Genomic DNA, 7,196 nt, shown 5'->3' with positions numbered 1-7,196 from the left:
ACTCTATTACTCCAAGAGCAAAACAAAGATGTTAATAATTAATGTTCAGCTGTCTGTTTGCAAGAACTCCTGTTAAGTTTAATTTTCTGGGACCTAATATTAAGGCACAATTTTATAAATATTAATAGAATTCCAGCATGATGTTTTACCAGTCATTAACAGTACTGTGCCAACTGAATGTCCATTTAAATAGATGAAATAAGCAGTATTGGCTCAGATCCTGTGGGAGGGAAACAACAATTTTTCATAGTATTATATGTATTTAAATTACTATACATCCATTATGCTCCTGTTTTAGAAAATATCTGTTCTTGGTAAAAGTTAAATTGCTTGGGAAGTACTTTAAAACATGCTAAAGTTTCCTACTTTGATATTAGACTCAGTATTCACACAGAGGGTTGTGCTCGTCAGCACTGAAGACAAGGGGATGCAGAAGCACCATCATATTGGGTGTTGATACGCATCACAATTTTCATTTCCCCATCCATTCAGTTCTGGAGTATTAAGAACTATTCTAATCAACAGACAGACTCATTCATCTAGTAAAATCTGAAAAATAACCTCCAACATTTGAGTTCTTGGCATGCTGTTCATGGAGCTAACAGAAGAAAACACCACTCCCCAAATCCCTAGATAGAAGAATCAGCTGTCCAGGTATACAACAATATCCAGCACCTTGGATCTGCTGATTCTCTCCATACAGTTTTAACAGGTCACATGGAAAGGCTTCTGTCTGATAGAGTAGAAAGGGTCAAGTTCTATAACATGAAGTAAAAAAGGGTGAAGCTACCTAATGTGACTGAGTCAGCTTACTGCTCTGACTTGGGTGGTCCAGCTTTCCCTCCCTGACTCCTGGCCCTGCGGGTCCACACCCTCTCTTGCACCACATCAAACCACATGGTAAGCTGATCCAACTTGTTAATCCATCAGAAAACCATTCTCTTGAACTGACTCACCAAGGGCTAGACAAGTGTGGTGCTAAGGTAAGGAAGGGTGAAGGAGCATGCTGCTGGACGACACACAACCACCTCTTTTGGTGGCCAGCAGCTCAACACCCTGACTTAAATGTAGCAAAACCAAAGAAAATGTTGGAGAGGGACACAAGAGCACAGTCAGCAAATAGAATGGCATGGAATAATTCTGCCTCTTAGGGAAGGTTGGAAATGCAGGAAAAGGCATCAAAAAGCCCTTGGAATGGTGTGGGACAGTGAGGTTGGGCAATGTAGGAGAACAGTAAGATGCTGTATTCTGACACGCAATAGGAACACACTGGTACTGTCCTGGGAGAAGTACAGAGTGTGAGCTGCGTGGAACTCACCTAGACTGTGCTGACTCTCTGGAGCTCACAAAGCTTATGCATATGAACACGTATTCAGGCAGCCCTGAAAAAAGTAAGCTTTTCAGGACTGATGTGCAAGCAAGCTAAGTAGTTTATACAGTAATATATAGTATATAGTGTTTAATGAAACACTACTATATTATATTACCATTGATCAAGAGAAGGGAAGAGGACACCATTGTTCACATAGAAAATAAATGGAAATGAAGCTTCTGCTCATTCTTGAGAAATTGTTTTACCCAAAAAGAAAAAAACATATATATATATATATATACAAAATCTTTTGAGGAATAATGCCTGGGCAGTGTTGTCAGTTCAAAAACTCCCTCACTGTTGTCCTTTCGTTCCTCTCTTAAATTACCAAGACAGGTTTCTCTTTTTGCAGCAGCAAATGTCCTAGGCTTTTTATTTTCTTAGAATCTCTCTCACTAGAACAAGAGTCTTCACAAGAAACGGATTTTGGAAGTATCAAAAAGTGTGCTAGCCAGCTGCAGAAAGGGAAAAGAAACTGCATCTTCATTCAAAAAACTATGATGTCCAGTCCTTTAATGAAAGCACGTCTTCTTGGCTTCAGGAACAGTTCTTGAGTTCCTCCCTTGCACGCTGGATAATAGCTTCTGGGCCATCAGGAGAAAAATACTGAGACTGCAACATGTTAAATAGCAGGATATACTGTAACCCATGGGCTGAGGCTCTCTCAAGCTTCCCAAACCAAGGCCCAGGAAGCAAACTGTCCTTGCCAGCACTCCAGCTGTCGCTGTTCTCTTTTCCAAGTACAAGGTAAGCCACTGGCAGAAGAGAGAACTACGTGCCTGGCTGCTGGAAGAAGAGGAAAGAGAAAATATGATGTGCAATACATCAGGAACACACCAAATTATCATGGCAGGCCACATCATCCTAACGCTGCTCTGCATTGTTTCCACCTTGATGATCTTTCAGCATGTCACGATGCTGAGCCACGATGACACAGGGGCAGGAAGCACATATCAGATGCAAAGTAAAAAGGTCACGTAATGTTTGTGACCCTCTGAAACACCAAAGAGACTTTCCTTGCATCTGAGTTCCTTGCTGAAAAGCCAGAAGTCTGAATCAAAATCATGAAAAACTTCTGGAACAGTTAAGATAAATATGACCTATATAAAGATAAAGGAGGAATTCTTTTTTCTTTTTTCAGAACTCCTTATCACTCTATCGGAGCGTGGACTTCAAATAGTGTTTTAAAAATGTTCTTTAAAATAAATCTTTTGTCCATAACTGGACTTAAAGCACCCCCAGGGCCTGCAGGCTTGCTTAAGTTTGAGACAAAAAATGTACATAATTGTCAATCTTTAGCAAGTCAGGGAGCTCTTTTCTAACCAGAGCCAGAAATACCCCCTCCTGAGAAAAACTTCACAAAGAATGTGGAAAAAGCTTTTGAACTTTTCACGGTACAAAATTTAAGATGAGGACAAATGTGTCAGTCTTGAGCTTTTTATAAGCTCTGCTGCATTTCCATCACCTTACAGAGATAGAGCATTGTCTTATATTGTAACTCACTAGAGTAACTCACTGTCTTTAAATATGAATAAAATAATTAAAGCAGTCAAACATGGTAATCTGCATAAATCTCTCTTGATCAACCCCTGTAACCTGTAAACCTGTATTGTTGGTGTAATAAAAACAGGCTTTGTTCCCAGGGGAGTAAAGGCATATCGTGTCAAACAGATTCAAGGACAGAGCAAACAATTTCAGCTGAAGAGCCTGGAGGAATCCCGCAGTATTAAACACTGAGCTATCCAGGCTTACACAATGTAATTGAGAATACTTCTCCTTGTAATTTAGCCCAACCCTTATAATCTCAGATTATAATGAAAGGTTTTTCCCTTTAAACAATACAACATTATGATATTCAGTGATAAACAACCAAAGTATTCTGTTACTTTAATTTCAGCAAGACGTGTTTAGGGAAGCTCTGCAGTGGTGTCAACAAGCAATAAGCTGGATGCAGTGTGGCTACAGAGTGCTGTGTTTATCTCCTGGGCCCTGAGCTTGGTTCTCTGCTATCCCAAGGGCTGTGCCACCTGACAACTGTGCTGAGCAATGTATGCACAGCACAGTACAGGGGCACCTTGTGCTTGTTGGGGTCAGTAACCACAACAGCAAAGTACAAATCTCTGGGTGTAGCAGGGCTTGTGCAAGCTGCAGATTGCCTCAAAATGCCCAGACATCACAGCACAAAACTAGGTGTGCTTTTCCATCGGGGTCAGCGCTAGCAGAGCCTGTCAGTAATCCTCAGTGCTTGGCATCATCTCTCCTAGATGAACCCTCCCTAGCTTTGCAGAAATGGGGGCAGTGTTTGAAAGATGAATAAACAGTGCTAACCCTTTGAGTACCTCAGGAAAAGTGTGCATTCAACAGAAGAACGCTTGCATAGCCCTGTGAGTGCACTTTGTACAGTTTGTCCTGATTAGAAAGGAAGTAAGCTTAACAGAGAATCCAACAGAGACAAGCAGTTCTCTAGTTTTATTTGGAAAAGCTGCAAACCTGTTAGAGTTCACTTGCTGGTATGAAAAGTAAGCCTGAAAAATGCCACTGTTGAGATCAAGGAATAATGGCTTAGGTGGAACAAGGCAGGCTGACATGGGGTGGTCTGGAAGGGAAGAGCAAGTACTACAAGCCCACGTGTCCTAAACCTGAGTAGTGACACTATCACAGCCACATCCTCATTTGACCAATGCCTCACACAGTCCCCAGCTGCAGGACTTTCTGTGAAGCTTCAGGTGGTTTCTGGCACCAGTAAAAAATCTCAGCCTTGAGTCCTAAGGGACTTTTATCTTGTTGACAGCAAACTGTCTGAAGATGGAATTTATTTATTTCTAAGATGATTTTGTTCTGTGAATTCTATGCCCCTCATGTTGCTATTCTGCACTCCCTTCTTTCCCTCGGCTTCAAAGATTCTTCCTGATTGCTTATACAACCTGAACACTGCAGAACCCCAGATATATAGAGCACCTATAAGGATATACTGACGCTGCTATTATTACTACTCAATGAAAACAGAAAAGCTATTCACTGACTGACCTATTCTTTTAGGCATTTCTAATAAACATATCTATATCAGATCTATATCAAAGTAGTGATTAAAGAAAAAAAACCCTCCAACCTTGCATTAACTTTATCCTACATCACCCCCCTGTGAGGACTGGTACAGTTTTGAGGACTTTTTATCTGCATTCTCTGTGGATCAATAGTGTCTCATCATTACCTAGTCACCAATCAAGCCCTTTTCCAACACTCGCTGACACAAAAAAAACACGAGCTGTTTGGAAATATCAAATTCAGGAACACGTGAAGAATTACCTGCAGAAAAGGGGGGAAGCAATGCCCCCCCCATTAGTTTTGGCAGCCATCCTATGGGTCATTTTGCTTTGTATACTGTATGTTCTTTTCTGTCATGCTTTGCCCTTACGTTGCCTTTTAAAGAACAAGCTCTCCGGCAATGAATAGAGTCTTTATGTGCTTGGAAAACATTTCTAGTATGTTGTAGATACGATTGTGATAAAAATACTCATTGTTTTCCAGAACTTCCCTACTATCGCCACACTTCACTTCAGTTTTGTCACTGGAATACAACCATTATTACATTGTTTTGTGCCTCTGGTGAAGCACTGGCAAATGGTTCAGATATTTTAAATGGATTCTGTTATTTCTTCTGACCACGCTGGGAACATGTTGTGTCAAGAGAACTTGACGTAGTTCAGCACATTAGCAAATGTAAAAATTAAGACATTTAATTGACATGTGGGAAAGAGGAAAAGAACAAAGGAGTTCTGAAGCCTAATTAACCCATGAATTAATAACTATCATTGGTTTTTAGCCTGATGCCATATTTGTACCTTGGTCCTTTTCTTACTGGTTTCATGGTCTGAGTGTTGAGTTAGAATCATTGAATGATGGAGTCTGTGACATTCATCTCCACGATGTTTGCTGAAGGAGTACACAACAAATTAAAATGGTCTTTTACCTCCTCAGCTTCTCCCCAGCAGGATATAATTGCTTGCATTTCTAAAGTGTTTGAAAATAACAGGCTTGACTCTTTTCTCATTTGGTCTGGCTTAACAATGTTGCAAGTCCAAAGAATTCAGCCACATTAACTTCAACACAAAGCTTACTAGAGGAACGCCTGGCCTGGTACTTCAGACATACCTCATATTCTGGATTTAAAGAGCAATTCCCATTAACCTTGGATTAAAAACCTGTTCACGTTATGTTCTGGACTCAAACGTTGTCTTTAAACCACTTCCTTCTGCCTCTACTATTATGTTGTCCTTCCTTTAAGAGCAATGAACAAAGCAATTACTGACCTGTACGCTATCTGGTTCTAGTTCCCAGCTTTTCCAGTTCTTTCAGATTTTGTTGTTGTTATTTTGTTGTTTTTTGGTTGTTTTTTTTTTTTTTCAGTTGGACTAGGCACTTCCGGATCTCATTCACCTTGGATTCATGGGTATGACATGACCTTGTCCTCTCAGTCCTCCTTCTGCCTTTCTCATAATCCGGTCTGGTTTTCCTTTCCATTTTCTGTACGCATATGATGGATGTTTGTGGCCTTGGTGCGCTCTGTTTCTCCTGTTACAGCCCTCACATAGTACCAGCAGTGCCTGACATTCCTGTAAGTCCTGCTGCATCTGTTAATTTTAAATCCAGATCTATATAGAGAGATGCTAAGAGTGAGCTGCTTTAATTGCACAGATGAAGCCCTCTTACTAGAGTACATCACAATCCCTGCCCTCACAACAGCCTGTGAGGAGCAACAATATGGGTGTATGTTCTTCAGTGCTGAAAAAAAAACCAAACGATGCCCCCAAAATCACAAGAGACTTTGGCAGAGCATGGGCAGAACATTCACATAGCTCATTTTCAGTTACTAACCAAAGGACACATTTTGCTTTTCTACTCCCAGGTCTGCACATTGGCTCCTTTCTCTGGCCCTCTTTGGCTTTAGGATGGATTTCTGTACTGAGAAGAGGTGAACAGCAGCTGAGTGCCCTTGCCCAGCCCAGCAAACCAAGGTTTCTGCTCTGCTTGCCCGCTGGGCCACAGTACAGATGAACCTTATAGCCCAGGAAGGACAGCTGCTAGAGCTTAGTGCAGAGTTTGCCGAGTGCTGCACCTCAACACACTGTTTTGAGCTGTACTGCACAGAAGTACAGGATACACAGCATTCACTTGACATCTACTGCAAGCCAGCAAGGCTCAAGCTGGGTGGATCAGAGCACACACGTCATCCCAGAGCTCCTCGAGTGGCTGCTGACAGTGAGTCTCCTTCACTCGCTTCCCTCCATGGAGTCTCCTCTCTGCGGTCCCCGCAGCTCCTGTTACTCTGCCAAACCCTTTTCCTTTTCCTGTGGGGCTTTGTCCCGCTCACTGCAGCTCCTCGTGGTTTCACGGCCCCCTCACCTGCTCTTTCTTCCTACTGCGTTTAAACTGCCTGACACCGGCGTATGTCAGGGCCGGGTTAGGTCGAATAGAAGCCGCACATTATTTAGGAGAGTGCCGGCGCTGCCTCCTGCTTCGCCGGGTTATTTTGGGGCCTACGGATTGACAAAACCCGATCCTCTGCTCGGCCGCGGCCGCCGGACCCACAGCCCAACTTTCATTACCCGCTGCCCCTCGGCACGCCGGTGCCACCCGCTCCGAGAGCCGGGAGCAGGGGCTCGCTCCGAGGTTCCCAGCCACGCCCCGCCAGCAGCTTCGCAGCACGGCGGACCTCCCCGGCCTTCTGCACGGCGCGGGGCGGTGCGGTGCGGTGCGGCGCGGCACGGCACGGCACAGCACAGCCCGGCACGGCACGGCCCGGCCCGGCGCTGCTTGCCCGGCC

Source organism: Lagopus leucura, unplaced genomic scaffold (assembly GCF_019238085.1).
Source record: "Lagopus leucura isolate 7727_CA_CO unplaced genomic scaffold, USGS_WTPT01 Super-Scaffold_73, whole genome shotgun sequence".
Taxonomy (NCBI): domain Eukaryota; kingdom Metazoa; phylum Chordata; class Aves; order Galliformes; family Phasianidae; genus Lagopus; species Lagopus leucura.
This window is presented reverse-complemented; position numbering follows the sequence as displayed.